The sequence below is a fragment of the Gossypium arboreum genome, chromosome 12 (genome assembly GCF_025698485.1).
Source record: "Gossypium arboreum isolate Shixiya-1 chromosome 12, ASM2569848v2, whole genome shotgun sequence".
In the NCBI taxonomy this organism is placed as follows: domain Eukaryota; kingdom Viridiplantae; phylum Streptophyta; class Magnoliopsida; order Malvales; family Malvaceae; genus Gossypium; species Gossypium arboreum.
Window position 1 is genome coordinate 106,004,441 of NC_069081.1, and position 23,520 is coordinate 106,027,960.

The window sequence follows — 23,520 nt, forward strand, 5'->3', positions numbered from 1 at the left end:
CCCCTTAGCTAACATTTTCATAAATAACCATTGGTTCTTTTAGTTATTAATTTGGAATTTTATCAACCTCCTTCGTCAATGTTGTTATCTCCCGATCTTAGGTGCCGGGTATTTTCAAATTTTAAATTCGTATTCAATTTTCCTTGCTTTTCTTTTCTTTACATCCAAACAAGGCCGTGGTTTTTTAATTTTTTCCCCTCCTCCATGTTTATTTTTGGTTTGTTTACTTTCTGGTGTTGCATTCCAGTGTTTGTTTGAGATATTGTTCTTTGAAGTGAGCTGTTTATCAACTTTTATCTGCGTTAAGTGCTTGTAAGATCTATGAATACGATAACATCACTAAAAAAGTATTATTGAATCTTGAGATGTTAAGGATCAAAAGATGGGACACTATTACTGTATATTTGTAATTAACGATAGGTTACGGGTTTTCTTTTCTGTACTATTGCAGGTATAACTAGTTAATTGAAGCTTCCAGACTTTGAAAAAATATGTCTAAATAGCTGTCCTGATAGATGAGCTAAAAAATGATGACATCCAGCTTCGTTTAAACTCAATCCGTAGGCTTTCAACCATTGCTCGTGCTCTTGGGGAAGAGCGAACCAGGAAGGAATTAATTCCTTTTCTGAGTGAAAACAATGACGATGATAATGAGGTGCTTCTTGCAATGGCTGAGGAGCTGGGAGTGTTTATTCCCTATGTTGGGGGTGTTGAACATGCCCATGTTTTGCTGGCCCCTTTGGAAACCCTTTGCATTGTTGAGGAAACCTGTGTAAGGGACAAAGCTGTCGAGTCATTATGCAGAATTGGATCTCAGATGAAGGAGAATGACTTGGTTGACCGGTTTGTTCCTCTAGTTAAGGTTAGATGTTCTGTTATTTTCAATATTTATATTAATGCCATTGTTTTTCAATACTGTTTAGTGATATTTAGCTGCTGTGCACAAAGCTATAAATTTGAGCTTATTAGATACTTATTTTATATGCCAAAAGCTGTTAATCAGGTTGTACTAACTGCAAACAATGAATTTTAAGAGCTCAACTTTCAACAACTTATGAACATTGCTAATATAAAGGACAGTGAAAACATTAACAGAAAGGAATTTAAGTAGTAAGGATAACATGGTTTATGCGCCCTAAACTTGGTAGCCATATTTCTGTTTTTGATGTTTTATTTGTTTATTTTAAATCTTCAGAGGCTGGCTGCTGGTGAGTGGTTTACAGCTCGAGTTTCAGCCTGTGGGCTGTTTCATATTGCTTATCCAAGTGCCCCTGAGATGTTGAAAACATAATTACGGTCAATGTACAGCCAATTGTGTCAAGATGACATGCCAACGGTAAGAAGGTCTGCTGCATCAAATCTGGGGAAATTTGCCGCAACAGTTGAAAATGCTCATTTGAAGGCTGAGATCATGCAGATATTTAATAATCTTACACAAGATGGTAAGTGGAAGGGTTAAGACATGCTTGATTGAAAAAACCTCTCTACTTGTTTTTTTCTTGGTTCTAGTAAAAGATTAGTAGCTGAAATGATTTTATTTGAATATGAGTTCTCACAAGAAACTTCTTGTTTTAAATTGTATGTCAGATCAAGATTCAGTTCTGTTATTGGCTGTTGAGGGATGTGCCGCTCTTGGAAAGTTGTTAGAACCCCAGGATTGTGTTGCACACATTCTCCCTGTAATTGTCAATTTCTCCCAGGTATATCCATAGATGCTTCTCCTGTTTACATTTAATATTGTGTGAATTTTACAAATTATTTCTTATCTTCTTTTCAGCAGTCTTGCCAGGTATCTTACGAAAAATGGAACTGTTCATAGCCTCATGTTAGTTGTTGGCATGTGTCACTAAAACTCTGTAGCAAGTTTTTAGTGATTTTTCTAGTGAATAACTTTCTAATGTTTCATGATCCATGGAGTATCATGTTGAAACCACATAAAGTTAGGGTTTCATAATGTGGAGGTTGAAGTTTAAAAGTTGGTCTTTAAATTGTGAGAGGAAGACTTTATTTTGTTGCATTAGTAATATCTGTCATATACTGCGGATTTGACCTATTTCATGCTTTAACTAAAATTTTTTAATTTAGGTGTGGGGTGAGAATGCTATTGAGTGACCTGAGTATTCCGTTGCATATAAATAATTCTGTAGTGAGTTCAGGCATCTTTAGCAGGAAAACAGCTTCTTCTTTTTTTTTTCTTTTAATTCCACATGTGCTTATATTTGTTCGATTTTGTGTAATTAACAGGATAAATCTTGGCGTGTGCGTTATATGGTTGCAAATCAATTATATGAACTTTGTGAAGCTGTAGGACCACAGCCGACTAGGTATTTATGTACTGCAAAGCTTCTGATAAAATATGCTAATGCTATATGAGGAAAATTTCCTCTTTATCAATGATATGTATCACTATCTTACACAGTTACATGGTCAATTGTTTTCAGCTTGTTGTGTGTGGGCCAGAAATTGTATTTCTTTGATTATTTGTCATACTATCCTAAGGTGGTTTATGTTTTACTTTTTACATATGTTGATTGTGCTTTCAGGATGGACTTGGTGCCTGCATATGTGCGCTTGCTTCGTGATAATGAAGCTGAAGTTTGCATTGCAGCTGCAGGAAAAATAACTAAATTTTCTCAAATTTTGAGTCCAGAACTTGCAACCCAACACATTCTTCCTTGTGTTAAGGTACTGATGTTTATGTTAAGAAGCTTATGTTCCTCAAATAAAATTTCCTGTTAGAGAAGAAACTGCTGTTTGTTTCATGTTACATTAAATATTGGTCATCTTCTTACCCCAAAGCATTGCAATACCTTTTTTAGGAGCTGTCGTCGGATTCTTCGCAACATGTCCGCTCTGCTTTAGCTTCAGTTATTATGGGAATGGCTCCTGTCCTTGGAAAGGTAAGAACATAGAGTAATTCCTTGATTGGGAAGTACCCTAGGAAATTCCAGGGTCTGTTTAGTGCTGGTAATGCAGGACAAACACGTACAAGCTAGAGGTACCAATATAAATTATCTCCTATGGGATTGGACTGATAGAAGGTCTTTTCATTCAGTTGTGGTTGTTATAACAGTTGTCTCAATGTTCATGCTGGAGGTATCAGAAACTGGTTTGAATTGGGATTATTGAATTTCATTTGTTGGTCCTTGCAGGATGCAACTATCGAGCAGCTTCTTCCAATATATCTCTCTCTTTTGAAGGATGAATTCCCTGATGTGCGTCTTAACATAATCAGCAAGCTTGATCAAGTGAATCAGGTTAGGTATAAGTTGGAGCTTCCCTTTGTTTCTATGTGTGCTGTTCTGCTTATGTTTTGCATCCTCGGTTGTTTTTCGTCTGCTCGAGATTCAGCTTTTATCCAACTTAAAGCTATTGAAGCACAATGGCACCCAGGTCTTCTGAGTGGCTATTAATACTGAATAAATTTAATTTTAGTTACAACTTGTTAATTGGTATACATGCTATTATTGCGTTCTACGTGCAAACATTATATTGACATTAACTGCATGTTCTCAAGCAGCTTTTTAAGTTTTCTTTTTTCTATATATAAACTGACTCTTTCTCGCAGGTTGTTGGAATTGATCTTTTGTCCCAATCCTTATTACCAGCCATTGTTGAGCTTGCTGAGGATAGACATTGGAGGGTTTGGCTTCCTATAATTGAGTATATACCATTATTGGCTAGTCAGTTAGGTGTTGGATTTTTTTATGATAAACTTGACACCCTTTGCATGCAATGGTTGCAGGATAAGGTCTGTGTTTTTTTATCTTGCATGTGCAATAGCTATAAGTTTAAAACACTTATTTCTTTATGTATTAGTCATTTTCTTTTTGGCAAATTTGCTATATTTCTGTACTCTCATGGTTTTATTATATTTTTTTATTTTCTTAGAACCTTCATATATATATATATATATCTAATGTTTTTCTCTGAGAAGACTGATACTTTTTGAGGGTGCATTGACTAAAGACCCGATATGAAAATTTGTAGTTTATTCACCATCTAAGGTTTCATGAAGGGAAAATAAATTTTAAAAGATTTCAAATGATTAAACAGTGGAATTCCTGATGTTGATTAGTTTACAAAATATCGTTCCTATCTAAAATTTTCCAGTTTGATATTGCACAAGTAAAATGGGTGTAATGCATCCACATTTTTTGTTATGCTTTGTATCACATGTTCGTAAATGATATCAGGAAGTACCAATGCTTTTGGCTTGTGATTATTGCTATTATTTAGAAGTCTGCAATCGGCATTGTAAGTATTGTTGTAAATTGACTGGGAACAGATTTTTTGGCTTCTATGGGAAAAAACTGGAAAGTCTTTTTTAATAAGTGAATGCTTTATCCACTGTGTTGTTACTATTAATTTACTTATTGCAAAACAATGACATAATTTTGATTAATTTCTAAACTAAGCACTATTTTTGCATGGTATTTTTACAGGTTTACTCTATTTGAGATGCAGCTGCTAATAATTTGACGCGTCTTGCTGAAGAATTTGGCCGAGATTGGGCAATGGAGCAGATTATTCCGCAGGTCTGTGCAATAATATTGACAATTGATCCTTACCAAGCAAGTAGGAAGTATTTTCTAAAAATTATACAGATGCCTGTGCTAATCCTTCAGTTTTTTCTTGTATTATGAGAATCCTCAGTGACAACATAAGACTTTATGCACTATAACATGGTTTTTACAGGAATTCCCTTCCATTTCTCATGTGCTTTGCTTGGTAGAGTAGATAGAAAAGTAAAATGATAGAAAAATGGAAGAGACAATGGAAAACATAAATTTCTTTCCATTCTTGGTAGGAAAGATGCAGAAGTTGGAAGCAAATATAAATTTCTTTCAATCCATTACTTTGTAAAGTTTTTATCTGAATATGATGAATAATATTGTTGATGTATAATACTTAACTCGCATCTTTTCCCTTTTCTCTCTTATCCTTTCAATTTGAAATAATGTGATATTGTGAATAAAAGCAGAATATTAGTATCTTTTCCATTTTCGTTCCGCAGTTTTTTCTATTACCAAGCACGTCCTAAAATCATTTTCTTTCCACTGTCCATCATCTTCCATCCACCCTTCCACTTTCATTCTAACAAGCACACGTTGTTCTTTTTCTCTTAAGCCATGCGTTACCACACTTTGAAGTAGTGAGATATGATGCGATAGCATCCATATGGATTTTTGACTCATTGTTGCATTCTTTGGCTTGCTAATAATTACACAGAGACCTTTTCATTGTGTTAGTTGCCCCTTTGTTTAATTTATATTTTAATTGGTTTTTTTGTTTCTTTTGGGCATCAACAAAGTTGGTTTATAGTTTTGTTTAACGGGGAAGTTTGGATGTTATGTGAACAGGTACTAGAGATGGCAAACTCTCCACACTATCTGTACCGGATGACCATTCTTCGTTCCATTTCTATACTTGCTCCTCTTATGGGATCAGAAATAACATGTTCTAAACTGCTGCCAGTTGTTGAAAATGCATCAAAAGACAGGTTTGTAAACAAAATCAATATGGAAGGTGTATGTAGCATTCTGATAAAGTATCTGTAATTGGTGGTCTGCATTTTGCTTTCTGCAGAGTCGCCAATATTAAGTTTAATGTGGCAAAAGTTTTGCAGTCTCTCGTTCCTATTGTTTATAAGTCTGTTAGTATTCCAATTTTGAACATACTTGACCATCTCTTTCAATTAGTTCGAGTTCTTCCCTTCCGATCGCACCTTTCTTTTATCCTTTTTTATTGGTTTGTTATTGTTGGCCAACTGATTGCTGCAAATAGGTGGTGGAGAAGACAATCCGTCCATGCTTGTTTGAGCTGAGCGAGGACTCAGATGTGGATGTTCGTTATTTTGCTAACCAAGGACTTCAGTCGATCAATCATGCTACGATATCCTGTTCGGCCTAAGCCAGATTTATTTACCACGTTGCTGGGGGAGCTTTAGATTTTTGCTTGCTAGGTTTGGTTTTGTCATTTACTTTCTCCAATGCTGATTTTTAGTTGGTTAAAATATGCCATAAAAATCCCTGTACTCTTAATAAATTTGAAAATTAATCCTTGTACTTTTATTTCTAACAATTTAGTCTTTCTACTTTTTAGATTTTAAAATACAAGTCCAATTGTTAACACTCAGCACTGTCAAAATTATTTTTTTTGTTGCATGGTTTACAAGTATCTTTTTTAATTTCAAAATATCACATCAATAAATTTAACTAAATTAATAATTGGACTTAAATTTTAAATCGAAAAAGTAGAGGAATTAAATTCTTAAAAATAAAAGTATAGAGTCTAAATTTCAAGTTTATAAAAATTACGACATATTTTAATCTTATCTTGTGCCTGTGGCTGGCTTGTATTTTTTTTTTTTTTTGTTCAACACCTGTGGCTGTCTTGTAGAAAGTTACTTTTGGCTACTGAAAATTTGCGAGACTCACATCCCAAATTAATCTTTCTAATTTGTGATTTTTGGTTGAGCTCATGATTGATTAATGTAAATAGAAATATGACTATATTTTGGTAGTTCAATGGTTTCTGAATTTGAGACCTCTAAAAGCAGTTAATAATTGAAACATTCCTGTTGGAAAAATATTTGGACTTTAAATTTTATGAGTTTAACGCATGTATGTCATATGCTATGAAGTATAATAAGAGATACAATTATATTTACGTGATAAATTTACCCACTTAAATTAAGAATTGATCGATTAATTTAACATAAAATTGGACCGTTCATTGAGTTTAATTTCCTAATTCTTTTTCCAGTAAATCCATGTCTAAATGACTTTTTTTTTTCAATAAAAGCGAAAAGCTAAAAAAATTTCCAAGGGGTCATTTTATTTTTGAAATATTGCTTCAAGCTTACTAAAATGACCTTCATAACATAAGACAAGTCTAAAATCATATTCTACGCATGTTACTTTGTTTGATAAAAGTGTTTAACAAATAATATTTGAAAATTCATTTCCGTGCTTAATAAAATAAAAAAAATCAATAATAACTTAGAATTTTTAACTCTCATTTCATTATAAACTATAAATTACTAACCTTTTTGATGAATTAAAATTATTAAACACACTACTGAAATAAATTATTTCAATATTTTATAACATGATAAATTGATTATTTATTAACCGGGCTGTGATCAATTGGGCCTTGGGTTTTAGTAGGGCACAATGTTAAAACGACAAAGTTTGTAAGGGCGGAACGCATTTGGTAAATTAGATCACGTGATGTGGTAGGTAATGCTTAAAGAATTAGGATGATTTTATAATCTAACAAGTTATAGTCAAGGCAAGGAAGGAGAGAGACTCTTTCTCTTGTTCATCACCAATAAATTTCTTTCTTTTATAAAAAAAATACATTCAAAATTATAAATAAATTAATACCTCTTCTTCTCTTTTTCTAACATGAAAATTATTTATTAAAATAATTATTTTATAAATAAAATAGCTATTTTTTAAAAACAAAATCGTTTAAATCAAATTTAAAATTTTCCTTATTTTTAGTTTCATTTTATAAATTATAATTTATTCATTATACATCTGTCATCTTTCTTTAGTCCTCAACAAATTTGTCGAGCCTTGCGATCGCCTATGCCCACAACCACCGACACCAATACCATTACTCTGAACCCCTAATTATGCTTGCCCTCAAGTACAATCTCAAACGCAACAAGTTCATTCTGGACAGCAATCTAAAAAAATTGATTCTTACCTTTTTCTACCTCCAACATGTAATTTTTATCCAACTTGACCATGGTGGTCTTCATGTGTTTTTCCTTAAATAATTTTATTTTAATAAATAATATCACATTAGAAAATGAGAAAATAGACATTAATTTACTTATAAATATTTATAGAATTTTGTATATATTTTATAAAATATTATGTATTTTCATAAAATGAACGTTTAAATAATTTATTTTTATTTTTTGAATTTTAAAATTTTAAGAATCAATGCTAGATTGACATAATGTGTAAAGTTGAGAATTAAATTTGTTGAGTTTTTAGATTTAGAACCAAATTGATAGAATCTATAAATATTGGTAGGCTAACTTAAGTTTAATCAAGACTTTATATAGGGAGATCCTAGAGAGTTCAACTATGATTAAACTTAATCACTTAAACATTAAATTAATATAATATTTATCAAAATAAATATTAAATTAAATTTAACATTAAATCTTATTAAATTAATAAAATATTTATCTACAAGATAAACATTAAATTAAATTAAATATTAAGATAAGTATTAAATTAAATTTAATATTAAATATATCAAAATAATATTATTTTTGGAATAGCTAATCTAAAATCAAATTTTCTAGTAGAATTCCAGTACGAGTGTAATTCTTCCACTGCTCAACCATTGAAGACCCCCTGCCATCGACCATTTTTCGGCCACTAGAATGCCACCGTTGCAACCGCCGACATCCCAAGCTGGTTCAATTTCTGCCTATCCGATTCGGGCCAGTGATAGCTCGACCGGTCCGGTCCAACCGGTCGGTCCGGTTTCACATACCAAGTCTAATTCGACCAGTTTTGGGTCTTGGTCTTGGATTTGGGCTTTTAAGCCCAAGTTACGATCTTAGATCCAATTTTCAAGTTCAATTACCCATTGGACCGATTGTTTGTCTTGAAAATTAATTTCTAAAAATATCATATTAATTTTAATTAATTTAATTTTACTTGATCAAAATTAATTTTCTCAAAAATCACTTAGATTTTCAAAATTAATTTTTCAAGAAAATTCTTTAATCAAATTCTCTAGTTGAACAATTCTTATGACTGCCCAATTTAATTTCACATCAAATAAATCGATTCAATTAAATTATTTCCACAGATGTAGAAGTTTCTTTTGATTCAAAAGCAATCTGATCGAGCTTTTGTTGAGCTAGTGGAGGGACAAACCAGACATATACAATTAAGCTCTAATAATTGCAATTATATCCAGAAGTATCGTTTCGATAATTCCCAATTACTTAATCATGGAGTCAGTCTACAAGAAGTAACATGATTGAAAACTCCTTATTGTATACTCTTTACGAAAGCAATTCATCCAACTACTTTGTCCAATGACCTCGTCATGTGTGTGTTACCCTCATATGATCCAATGACCTCGTCATGTGTGTGTTACCCTCATATGATATCCTTGATTCCTTTGAGTTAAATCCGTTCACTCAATACAGTCTTATTTTATCTCATTGTTACCATTGTGTCTTCTTAATGATTAATATGATCACTGTTAACAAATGACTATGATAAATGGCTCGTTTAAGAATAAGCAACCCGTGGTCACATTCCATATTTATCAATCCACACAATGCCAATGAGAGGATCGTTAACTTTTTAATTGAGTTATGAATTCCACTGTTGCTAGTAAAGTCATGCCATACACAAGTCATGTACCCAACATACCGGCTATCGGCTCAATCATCTCTAGAGTATAAGCCTCCACTTATATCAAAGTACATGAGTTACATACGCATGATCAGTGACTAACTCAGGATTTATGTAAATCACACCATGTATGTCACAAGTGAATTAATTCACAAACGAATTCAGAATTAATTCATCTTGGCTTCAATCCAATGTATTGTTTTGTCAATGAATACATCTATGTCTCTACCCATGGAGTCAATTGCTCTGATAGCCAAGACTAGCCATCTCCTCAATTGGAATTGTGGACGACATAATAATCATTCCCAGCATTTGAATCAAATGCTCACTTTGATTCTTTTATAGGATTACAGACTCGTTAGATTATCTACTGAAGTAAGTTGTTTTCTTGCAATGTAAACGTTCTTACAATGCTACTTACCATTTTTTTGAACTTAGACAATCAATGAGCTAATATTTGTTTGTTACAATTTCGCTATGTATGCAAAATATGAAAGATAGAAATACAAAAGATATAACAGTGAAATGTGAAATTAACTTTGTTTATTTATTCATCGTTCAAATACATAGAAAACAATTACATGTTTACTACAATATGGACACATTTCCCAACAGTTTGCCCCTTTAAATTTTTTAAAAGTACCTAGTTGGTACTTGAACTTGTATTTTGTGAAAAATAAAATAAAATAAAAATAAAATAAAGAACACATAAATTTTACGTGAAAACCCTTTCGGGAAAAAACCACGGGTAGAGGAGAAGAAAATTCACTATGTCGAAAATTTGAATGAATACAAGAGGAATAGACTATGTCTATTTATAGGCTTGTAAAACCATATTCTAGTGGGATTGAAACACCTTATCCTAATCAATATAAAATAGATGGAGTTTAATAAGGTTTAAAAAACCTTATTCTAAAATAAAATAAAAGAAGTCTTGTTCTATATGGATTTTACTTTTATTTTATTTTCCATTGTATTTTATTTAAATAAGAATTCGGGTCACTTAATTCTAACAATCTCCACTTTGACACAAACTCTTAATGAATAAGTTCTTCATCGCGAACTTTTAATGAACAAGTTCTCCACCTTTTCCATAAAACCCCTAAAGGGTTTAACTTCAACAATGAACACCAACCAAGTCTAAGTAATGCTCAAACTTGGTTATAGGAAGTGACTTAGTCATCATATCTGCAGGATTTTCATGAGTACTAATTTTGCTCAAACAATATCACCACGAGCAATAATATCACGAACAAAATGATACCGAATATCAATATATTTTGTTCTCTCATGAAATGTTTGATCTTTTGTAAGGAAGATGGCACTCTGACTGTCACAAAATACTGTACTGATTTGAAGGTCTTCATTGAGTTCACTAAATAGTCCCTTTAACCAAATAGTTTCTTTACAAGTCTCAGTAATCGCCATGTACTCAGCTTCAGTGGTAGACAAAGCGACTGTAGTTTGCAAAGTGGCTTTCCAACTAATTGCACAACCTCCGATTGTAAAGACGTAACCTGTGAGAGATCTTCTTCTATCAAGGTCTCCAGCAAAATCAGCATCAACATACCCTATGACTCCATCTTTAGTTCTTCCAAACAGTAAGCAAACATCAGTAGTGCCTCGTAAGTATCTTAAAATCCACTGAACTACTTTCCAATGTTCTTTACTGGGATTTGCCATGTATCTGCTAACTGCACTGACTGTATATGATAAATCTGGACGTGAACAAACCATAGCATACATGAGAGATCCCACTGCACTAGAGTATGGAACATGTGACATGCACTCAATCTCATCATCTGATTGTGGAGACAAAGCCGATGAAAGTCTGAAATGGGTTGCTAAAGGAGTGCTAACAGGCTTAGCACTCTGCATATTGAACCTGCAAAGAACTTTCTCAATGTACCCCTTCTGACTTAGGTACAATTTACTTGCTTTTCTATTTCTAAGAATCTCTATACCAAGTATCTTCTTTGCTAGTCCTAAATCTTTCATCTCAAATTCTCCACTTAGTTGGGTTTTAACCTTTCTTATCTCTCCTTTATCTTTTGCTGCTATTAACATGTCATCAACATAAAGAAGTAGATACACAAAAGAACCATCACTGTTTTTCTTAAAGTAAACACAACTGTCTAAACTACTTCTTTTGAAATCATGAGAAGTCATAAAGGAATCAAACCTCTTGTACCACTGTCTTGGTGACTGTTTCAAACCGTAAAATGACTTTCTTAGCAAGCAAACATAGTCCTTTTTTTCTGAGACTATAAAACCCTCTGGTTGTTGCATGTAAATATCCTCTTCAAGTTCTCCATGCAAAAATGCAGTTTTTACATCTAACTGCTCAAGCTCCAAATCATGCATGGCCACAATACCAAGTAAAGCTCGAATCGAACTATGCTTAACAACTGGAGAGAACACGTCTGTGAAGTCCACTCCTGGAATTTGATTGTAATCCTTTGCAACAAGCCTTACTTTATATCTGGGTTCTTCAACTCCTAGAGTCCCTTCTTTCTTTTTAAACACCCATTTACAACGAACAGCCTTTTTACCTTTAGGAAGTTTCACAAGGTCTCATGTTTTGTTTTTGTGGAGTGATTCCATCTCTTCTTGCATAGCAAACATCCACTTTTCTGAGTCTTCACAACTAACCACCTCAGAATAATTAGATGGCTCTTGATTCGCATCTATATCTTCAGCCACATTTAAAGCATAAGCAACTAGTTTAGCCTCGGCATACTTCTTTGGAGGTTTAATTTCTCTTCTAGTTCTGTTTTTGGCGATAGAGTATTGTGGTGAAGAAGCAACTCTATTTTCAATTTTTGTTCTACCTTGAGGAGTTGACTCTGTATTAATCTGATGCTCCACCTGCTTTTGATTTTCTTTATTGGAAGAGTCTTTAAGAGATAAGTTAGGTAGCATAGCAGTTTCATAAAAAACAACATCTCTGCTAATCACAACTTTTTTATTTTCAGGACACCATAACTTATACCCTTTTACATCAGCTTTATAACCAAGAAAAACGCATTTAATGGATCTCGGTTCCAATTTTCATGAGCATACGCAAGACACCCAAAAATCTTTAAATCAGAATAATTAGCAGGATTACCAGACCATACCTCTTGTGAAGTCTTTTTCTCAATGGTAATGGATGGAGATCGATTGATCAAAAAACATACAGTAGAGGCTGCTTCTGCCAAAAATGACTTCGGTAAGTTGACATTTGACAACATACATCGAACCTTCTCCATGATCGTTCTGTTCATTCGTTCTGCAACACCGTTTTGCTGTGGAGTATGACGAACTGTCAAGTATCTTATGATCCCTTCTGACTTGCACAATATATTAAACTCATCAGAACAGAACTCTAAGCCATTGTCTGTGCGGAGGTATTTTATCTGTTTTTCCGTCTGTTTTTCAATCATAATTTTTCAAGACTTAAATGCGGAAAACACATCGCTTTTCTACTTTAGGAAAAACGCCCAAACTTTTCTGGAAAAATCATCAGTAAAGGTTAGCATATAATTAGCTCCACCTCTCGAAAGCACTCTGGATGGCCTCCACAGATCAGAATGAATATACTCCAACGTTCCCTTCGTGTTATGGATTCCTCTAGTGAATTGAACTCTCTTTTGCTTTCCAAAAACATAGTGCTCACAGAAATTCAGTTTGCAAATTCCTTGCCCATCAAGAAGTCCTCTTTTGCTTAATTCTGCCATGCCATTCTCACTCATATGCCCTAGGCGCATATGCCAAAGTTTAGTAATATCATCATTTGACAAGGAAAAGGAAGCGACAGCTGCATCACCAGTAACAGTAGAACCCTGTAAAACATATAACTTGACAATCTTTCTCTGCCCTTTCATCACAACAAGGGACCCTTTGAAAATCTTTAAAACCCCACTTTCAGCTGTGTATCTGTACCCTTTTGAATCAAGAGTACTCAACAAAATTAAATTTCTTTTCAATTCTGGAACATGCCGTACGTCACTAAGTGTTCTAACAACTCCATCAAACATCTTAACTTTAATTGTTCCAATACCTGCGATTTTATATGAAGCATTATTTCCCATCAAAACAACACTTTCAGACACTGTTTCGTAAGTTGTAAACCAATCCCGATTGGGACTCATATGGAAGGTGCAGCCTGAATCAAGTATCTACTCATCGCTTTCTTTAGAATCATTGACAGAAGCGACTAGAAGTTCACCATCGCTGTAGTCTTCTACAACATCAGCTTCATCAAAATTTTCTGGTTGTTTTCCCTTTTGATTCGCAGCCTCCCTTTTAATATTATTTTGTAGCTTATAGCACTCAGATTTAATGTGCCCTTTCTTCTTGCCTCTGTTTTAAGACTTCTATCCACCCTTAGATTTACTATGAGGATTCCGTTCCTGTGTCCTACCACGATCATCAGCAGCATTCCGATCTTGTCTCCCACGAACAATGAGACCCTCTCCCTGAGAGTCAGGTTTAACCACAAGATGCTTCATCTTATCATACGAGGTTAAAGAATTATAAACCTCATCAACTGTGAGAGACTCGCGGCTATATAAAATCGTGTCTCTAAAGGTTGAATAAGACGGGGGAAACAAACAAAGTAGAATCAACCCTAGATCTTCCTTATCATACTGAACCTCTATGGCCTCCAAGTTTGAGAGAATTTCTTTAAACACTGTTAAGTGTTCGTGTACAGACGCACCTTCCTCCAAACGATGAGCATAAAGACGCTGCTTCATATGCAACTTGCTTGTTAGAGTTTTCAATATACATATTTGTTCTAGCCTCTTCCATAATGCAGCGGCAGCCTTCTCTTTCATTACATCCTGCAAAATTTCGTTGGACAAATGCAGATGTAATTGTGTTAACGCCTTTCGATCCTTACGCTTCTTCTCTTTATCTGTTAATGTCGAAGGCATCTTATCTATCCCTAGTAGGGCATCCTCCAGATTTATCTGCGCAAGAACTGCTTGCATTTTAATCTGCCACAATGCAAATCTGGTATTGCGATCCAACAGCGAAATTTCATACTTCAAAGACGCCATTACTGTGATTGAGATGAACAACTTGGAAGCTCTGATACCAATTCGTGAAAAATAAAATAAAACAAAAAATAAAATAAAGAACACACAAATTTTACGTGAAAACCCTTTCGGGAAAAAACCACGGGCAGAGGAGAAGAAAATTCACTATGTCGAAAATTTGAATGAATACAAGAGGAATAGACTATGTCTATTTATATGCTTGTAAAGCCATATTCTAGTAGGACTGAAACACCTTATCCTAATCAATATAAAATAGATGGAGTTTAATAAGGTTTAAAAAACCTTATTCTAAAATAAAATAAAAGAAGTCTAGTTCTATATGGATTTTACTTTTATTTTATTTTCCATCGTATTTTATTTAAATAAGAATTCGAGTCACTTAATTCTAACATATTTCGTCACCCAGGTTGATACCTTCGCACTAACACTGTTAGTTTGTGTTGATGTGGCATTACTGGCCAATCCTATAACACATGGCAGAAATAAAAAAAATTAAAATTATTTTAAAAATATAAATTAATTTAAAAAAATATAATTTTTTTGGACAAATTTTGTAACATCCCCAAAACCCCCGAGTCGAAAACAATGTTAAATCGAGAGTAAATATGTTAGAAATTGATAAGGTCAAAAAATAGAAACCATCAATGTTAGTAGAGGGAGAAGATGGACACTAAACACAATTGAAAAGGCTTGTATATTATGAGAAATAAATCCGAGATATTAACTAAATTGTAAGAGAGTGAAAAATATTGGTGCGAAATGAGAAAATTAAGAGTTGGAATGATTAGATTGAATTGAAGGAAAAAAGGAAGAGGGACTAAAGATGAAAATTTACCAATAGAGAATATGACTCATGAATGGTATTTTAGAGAAAATTGAGGGACTAAATGGTCAATATTCAATTTAGATAAATATGACATGAATAATGATTAAGGACTAAATTGTGTTATTTGTGATTGGTTGGAATAAATTGGAATTATTTTATTTTACTTAATTGTTAAGTTCATAAAAAGATGAAAGAAAAAAATGATGATCATCATCGTCATCTTTGTGTCGTCCCTCTAGGAAGAAAGAAACAAAAACTTCGCAAACCTTACATTTTAGTATTTTTCCACCATTTCCAAGCTTTTTGAGTTTAATTCCTCCAATTTCTTTCATGAATATTTAGTGAAATCAATAGAGAAGTCTAGTAATTATCTTGGTTTCATGAGAAGTGCATCCATAGTTGTTTTGGAGGAGAGAGAAAATAAGAATTAGGGTTTGATCATAAAAAATAAGATAAGAATGATAAGTTTTTCATGAATTTCATGTTAGTTTTGTTTAAAGAATATATATATGTTATTTGATTATAATTTTAATAAGTAAATCTTGTATGTTTTGATATGAAAATGAAAAAAAATAAAAGAGAAGTGATCAACAAGTTGGGGACAAAGGCAAAGAGATAGCCAAAGAGTAGAAAAAAGAAGAAGAAGAAATCTTAATGCCAAGCGTTTGGTTGTAAGTACAACAAGAATTTACTTCAATAATATTTAAGTATAGAATTTTGTTAGATTAATTATATTAATATTTATGTGATCAATCTTATACATGGATATGTTAATATTTAATATGATATTGGTTAGTGAATGTATAAAAATTTATTGGATATTATCTACAAGACAATATTATGTTTTGTATAGAAAATATGGGAAAAAGACTAATTTGTAAAATGATAAAAAACTTGATCTGAAGGATAAAAAATATGATTGAATGAATATATATATATATATATATATATATATATATATATATATATATGAAGAGATATATGTTATTGAATGATTTGTGTATTGATTTTGAACTACTATAAGAATGACTATTGAGTTTTGAATTTCTAGGGACTAAATTGAGAAGAATTCAAAAGTATATAAATTATGTTCTGAAATGTAAATGAAAAATTGATTATGTTATATTTAGCCATGTAGACAAAATTTGAACTAGAGAGATATAGATGACATGCCATTAAAAAGCATTTAGCGCACGTTCTATTCTGTTAATGTATTTTGATACCACTCTATTTTGATTAAGCACTTTAGTGTTATTATGTTTTAACATTGCACTTTGGTGCTACTCTATTCTATTACTGCACTCCGGTGCATCTTTGTATTATTTCTGCATATATTGCATGTTTTGTTAAGTCTACATGAGGCCTTCGATAAATTCTAAAATATAAAATAGAGTTATTTTCATTGTGACAAGATTAAATGTAAGTGATTGGAATGATAATGAATCCAAGCTTAATAAATAAGTATAGTATAGGAGTTCTATTGTTATTAAGTTTTAAACCTATTTATTATGACATTTTTTATTTAGTTTACATTTAATTAATGAAAACGTAAATTTAATTCTCAATGTACTTACTAATCTTTTACAAACTTATTGTGTTATTTTTAACGTGTAGGTAAAGATATGAAGTAAGGATTTGTTGAGGTTGGATCTCTTCACATCTTATCACATCTCAAAGACTTGGAGAAGAGTATGCAAAATCCTTTTATTTTGATCTAAGTGTATGACATGTACATAAGTGAAGTATTGGTGTATGTAAGTGTTTAGGTGATCTTCCTCTTGTGTTTAATGTGTTTTGGAAGGTGAATATAAGGTATTATATGATTTATGAGTTGTGGTATATGTTTGGATTGATTTTGGATGCTTAAGTGGTTTAGAAATGTTTTTTAAATGCATATTTTTCAGGTGCCCTATTCCAGGTCTCGAGACTTGTGTCTCAAGACAGAAACTTCAAAGCTAAAAATCTACAGTAATAATGTCAAAGGACTTTGTCTCGAGAAAGGGAAACTTCAAAGTTAAACTTCTATAGTGCCATGGTAATGTCTCTAGACATGTAGGTCTTGGTCTCGAGACATACAGACTTGCAACTGAAAATTTTTAGTTGAATTAAATGAAGGCTGAAACAAATTCTATACGCAATTAATCTTTGTTAATAGTCTAATTATGTTCCTAAAAGTGTAGTAAGGCCTTGAAATCATAGTTAAAAGTCTAATTTAAAAGTATTTGAAATCGTAAATGCATGTTCAATGTTAAATGTAACATTTATTGCTCGAGTTTACTTGAATAATGGGTGTTATAAGTTCAAGAACCAATTAGGTACTTTTAGACAAGGTCAGAGGGCAAATTACATGTTAACTTTTAAAAAATTAACGCTATTAACAGATTAAGGCAATGTGTATGACGAAATACAAGGTCAGACACCAATTATGTACTAAAATGTTCAAGTACTAACTATATACTTTTAAACAAGGTCAAGAGATAAATTACATATTAACCCTTTTTAAATATATATATTTGTTAATAATTTTTTTCACTCAAAGGAGTAATAATATTGCTATCCCATAAAGCTTGCAATTTATTTTCTCTACCAGTGAAGCCGTGATAGTTAGATCTCCCATGAAATCCCTAAATTTAGTAAATTCAACAGCAACACGTGAAATTTCAACTTAACTTATGTAAGCTTTATAATCAAGGAGGAGGTTAGTCACAGCAAGCAAGCTTAGTTCAGCTGCCTACCACCATCGTCACCACCACCACGTGAATTTTCATCTTTATTGTTGGCTTGGTTTGGGCCCTTTTTTAAAGGAAGATGTGCAAAATCCCCATGCAAAAACATCTTCCCAAACAAGGGTGAAGTCAAAAAAAAAATTTAGGAGTTAAAATTAAATTGTAATTTTATAATAGTAAAATACAATTTCATCATTTGAATAGCCTATATTTTTAAAATTTTAAATAATTAAATTAAATTTTTATTATTTTTAAGGGCAAAGTAACTTTTAGGGGTCAAAATTAAATTTTAATTTTTAATATCTTATATTTTTATAATTTTTAAATGATTAAATCAAATTTTTATTATTTTTAAAAAGACTAAAGTATAATTTTACATTTATTAATTTAAAATTTTAAAATTTTAAAATATCTAATAAATAATTTTTATTTTAGGAGTAACCGATGGACTGTTAGCCCGTACATACGCCACTGTTCTCAAACTCGTCTTACCCCATGTCGATTCTTAATCTCCGTTTCTCATCACTCTTCGCACGTTCTGTTTATGTAACTGTCACCCCCATGCTCCTAATTCCTTTTTATTATAATTATAATTATCATTAAATATCTCTGCCCACTCAAACAATGTTGACTGGTGGCTCAACCCATTCAGTCCAACCACCAAAGCACCTGTATATTTAAACCTTGTCGTCGTCTTAGAGGAACAAACATGGAAGCAACCCTCCGACAAGGAAAAGAAACCCCAAACATTAGTCATTCCAAAATTCACCAGGTATATGCATTTTAATGAGTACATATAAATATTATATATATTTGCTTATTACTGGAAATTCTTCAAATTTAATTAAATATAAAGATTGAAGGCTTTGATTATCATCTAGGGTTTTTTTACTTTTTTTTTTTATCATGCATGTTGCATGTCATATAAGGATTGGGTTAATAATGTTAGACTTAAATCTTCATCTTTTCCAATAAATAAATAAATATATAGGTTTCTTTTTTTCATTAAGTAAATAATTTTTTTTATGAATTTGCAGGAAATGAGATATTAAGTATACGTGGAATATTCATTTGAGCAAGAATATGAAGATATGAGCCACAACATGAAGGTATTAAAAATGAGGTTATCGAAAGCCTCGACCTCAGACCTTAAATGAGATTTACATATGTGATGCTTTCACTAGCCAAAAGTTAATGTATTTATAAAAGAAAATTTAAAGATGAAATGTGGCACTAATCGGTCTAATTTAAGTTACTCCATAAAATATACTCTTTAATTTAATTTAGAAAGATAAAATCTTTTTAACTTTATTTTTTTTTTTAAAATATGTTCTATTTGGAGGAACCCGTGTTTAATTTATTGATTGGATATTCACTTAGGGAATATTCAAAAAGATATCAAAATCCTTGTTGTTCAATACTATATTTTTATAATCCTAACATATGTAAGCATGCATATGTATATTTATCTGCAACTTCCACGGTTGAAATTTTGGACAATTTATTGTTATTTTGCAAAGAAAGATTGAACGACGTGGCACCACTTGTAATATAAGTCAACGCTGGCTGAATATATATAATATTATATATAGAGAGGCTTAAACAATTGTTGTTGGTTATCTTAGATACTTCCGATGTAAGATTTTGAATAATTTCAATTAACTGTATTTACAATAAAACCTCGATAAATAAATATTCGATAAATTAATAATTTTGATTAAATAATAATATTTTTGTCTTCATTTAAGCTAAGGGATAAAATAATAACCTCGCTAAATGTATAAAATAATCACTTTTAGAAAAATCTTTAAGGGTCCAATGAAAATATAAAATAATAATTCATTAAATATATTGAAAGTTTTATATACAATACATAAAACTAAAGTGCTTTTAGATAACTCTTATTTTTTCCAATTTTATTCTTTACTAAAATATGCATCTATAGTTAACTGTTTTTTTCTTTGCATGTGAATCAAATGCATTTTCATCTTTAACTTTTAGAATGGCATAAACTAAATCTGGTGTATTCTTCTCATGTTATATTAAATAATTCTTCAAGATATCCACAGCTAGAAAAACCTCTTTTGGAGAAACATGTGGTAAAACACTACTGTTATCTGGACCTTGCTCGTCATCAGCCGACACGTCCATTATTCCTTGAATAATTTCTTCATCCCTATGTGACTCCATCAAAGATTTATTTTCACTTGGATAATTCAAAATCTGCTCAACATCCATGGCATTTTTATACTGTGAATCAGAAATTACTTCTTTTAATTTATGAATGCCTTCAACATCACCAATTTCTTATTCGAGAGGCATATCCTCCTTAGATCAAATTTTGCAATGTCGGAAACAATTTGCAATAGTTGTAGGCTTCACATCAATATTCTAGGCATCATTAATAAAATGGATTGCATCCAATAAATTAATCTTTTTAGGATTTATTTCTCCTTTCTCGTAACCTTCTAAGATGCTAGAATAAAAGCGATGCCGATAATAATTCTTAATTGCTCTAATAATTCCAGCACCACATGGTTGAATTTTTTATGTTGAATTTGGAGGCAAAAAGAATAATTCAACATTTATCAAGCCTTCAATAACCTTGGCATAGGATGGGCAATTGCCTACTATAAGTAACACCTTTCTACTAGTCACTCTAGCATTAAACCAACGAACAAAATCTTGAAAAAGTAATCCGGTCATCCATGCTTTTTTGTTGGCTCGATAATGACAGTTAAGATTGTTAATATTCACATTTTTAAAGCATCTAGGATTAGCAAACTTACCAATAACCCAAAGAGGCAGTTTATCTAAACCATCCCTATTGCAACAAACCACAACAGTAAGTCTTTCCTTATCCTTTTTTCGTCCTTCTAATTGCTTTGTAGCTAGTGAATGATTTGCTTGCAAACGATAAAATAAGCTTGTTTCATCCATATTATAGATATTGTTCCAATCAAAATTTTCCAATTTAGCTCTTATTTGAGGTAATGCATCTTCAATATTCTCCATAACAATTGAACCACATTCACTAAATCTTCTATAAGACTTAATCACATGTCTTGCCTTGAACCGTTCTAGCCAACCAATTAAGAAGTTAAATTCAAAATTTGCATCACCATACATTTTCTGCAGAAACTCTTTTGCTTCAGTTTGAATCATTTCTCCAGTCATGTTTACTTTCTCTTGATATTGGAGAAACCACTCATACAATACATTCTCTAATTCAAGATATTTGATTGATTTGTGCCTTTTAACATTGCTATTCTTTATCTCTTCTGACAAATATTCAAATGACCTTTTAAGAGCATTTGATATTGTTAATTGGCTAACAGAGAGATAAAATGTTTATTGAACCCACTGATGCAAATCTTTTTGACTTGAAGAGGGATGCTCATTTTTGTACACACATAATGTTTTTCTCATATCATCTATCAATGTAGGCTTTTTTTACACCTTTCAAATGGGAAGCCATGGAGAAAAATATTATATGAATTACAATATTTTGGTACATACATGTGTTTAGTTATAATAAAATTTTTAATCTATCTAATGTGTCGAAACCATTTTTATTTTGAAAACGGGGATCGACCTTTTTTAAAAAATGAAAATGGAGTCTCCACTAATCCTTTTTGTTTAGGTGTGATCGGATCACCTGTAAAGCATTTTATTTGATCAAAATATTGATTTTGGCCTACGAAATTCAAGAAAAATGGGTTCGGGAGTCGGTTACGCACGAGGAAGGATTAGCACTCTCGTAATGCCTAAAATTGATACCTAATTGATTGATTAATGTCCTAATGTTGAAAATTTGAAAAGATTTTAAAATACAATCCCTTAAAAAATGTTTGGATAACTTGAAGTGGATATTGATATTCTCTTGTTCCGAAGAAATAAAATATCATATCCAGCACGTTAGGATACAACATTTCAAACCCTCGATACCAAGATCAACTCAGGATCTCCAAAACTCATGCATTGAAATTTTAAAGGAATATTCGGTTATTTGGTCAAACAGTAAATCGAAACCCAGCACGTTAGAGCACAATTTCTCAAATTTCCAAACACGAAATATTGCCTTGTTTTTTTTTAATTGAAGAAAACACAGACGGAATTTTAAAAAGGGTATTTGATCATTTGGTCAAACGAAAAATCGAAACCCAGCACGTTAGGGCACGATTTCTCGGATTTCCAAAATGCAAAATGTTACCATTTTTTAGCATTTCTCTCTTTTTTTGAATTGATAAATTTTTTAAAAACGATATGCAAATGAAATATCATTTTTTGGCCAAGAACGATGACGGATACATTAATATGACAACACATAAGAATCATATAATATAAACTATTTTAACACTAACTAGCACCATCAAGTGATAAATAAATCAAATAGAGACAATAATCATAGCATTAACGCATACACATGTGGAACGATGTCAATCGAATAATAGAGTCGAAAACATGAATAAATGTAAAGGGAAATAAATTGTACAAGATCAAAAATAAAGAAACAAGTAAAAGTGAAAACGAACTTATGAATATAATTTGAAATCAAATATATAAATAATAATAATAAGGAGAAGAAATATAGGTAATGAAAATATAAATAATTTTATTTTATTATCATTATATATATATAATTTATGTACGTATAAAAGGATGATGAATAGGTAGATGAATAAATGGTAATAAAATAGTAATAATAATAGATGGTAAAATGATAATAGTAATGGAAGTCAAAACAAAACAAATAATCAAAGAGAGTGAGCAAAAATCTAAAAGAAATAAAAACGACAATAAATAAATACAAGAACAGAATACAAACTAGTAACATATATTAATAAGTAAAAATTAATGAAATAGAGGAATAATGAATGTAAAGTAAATAAATAAATAAAAGAACCAAATGAAAGCTTAATTGAAACTTAAAAGGAACCAAAAATAAATGAAAAGGAACAGGGGACCAAATTGCAGTGTGCGAATGAGATGGGGAACTAAAAGGGAAAATATTCCCTCCCTCTAAAACGCAGCACCTCATACGGGATTAAAATGAAACAGAGATAAAATTCTAGGGTAAAATTAAAAAAGAAATGAAAGGGAAATGGGACCACATTGGAACCGGCCTCAAAAGCGGAAGGACTGGGGGCGCAAATAGACCCCAGTCCAAAAACACGCGGATCCTAGGCAGGTTAGGGTCGGATTTTGGGTCTGGGATGCTAAACGACGCCGTTTTGAGGCCACTAAAATGGCCCTAAACGACGTCGTTTTAAACATGCTATAAAACCCTAATTTTTTTTTAAACCTCATTTCCTCATACTTTCTAAAAAAGAAAAAAAGAAAGGGGTTTCTTTCTGGGGCCTCTGTTTCCAGCGATTAGACCACTGTCCTTTCGTCGCCGACGAACGCCATTCACGGCGACTAGAAGTACAAAACTGGCCCTTTTTAATCCTTTCGCTCTCCTCACCCCAAATCTCAGCCTCAAACATGCAAAAACCGTCTAGAAAATCGGAGAGAGC

At 32.0% G+C, this 23,520-nt stretch overlaps 1 long non-coding RNA gene and 2 pseudogenes across 1 annotated transcript; 2 read left to right on the top strand and 1 right to left on the bottom strand.

Annotated features, from left to right (window-relative positions):
- Positions 1-499: 499 nt before the first annotated feature.
- LOC108477295 (serine/threonine-protein phosphatase 2A 65 kDa regulatory subunit A beta isoform-like) lies at positions 500-6,531 on the top strand (annotated as a pseudogene).
- A 12,172-nt stretch (positions 6,532-18,703) lies between these two features.
- On the top strand, positions 18,704-19,298 carry LOC128285695 (uncharacterized). The gene is made up of 2 exons (XR_008276237.1): positions 18,704-18,773; positions 19,039-19,298. It is a non-coding gene; the product is annotated as an uncharacterized LOC128285695 (long non-coding RNA).
- A 1,037-nt stretch (positions 19,299-20,335) lies between these two features.
- LOC108479132 (CENP-B homolog protein 2-like) lies at positions 20,336-21,178 on the bottom strand (annotated as a pseudogene).
- Between the last annotated feature and the right edge of the window lie 2,342 nt (positions 21,179-23,520).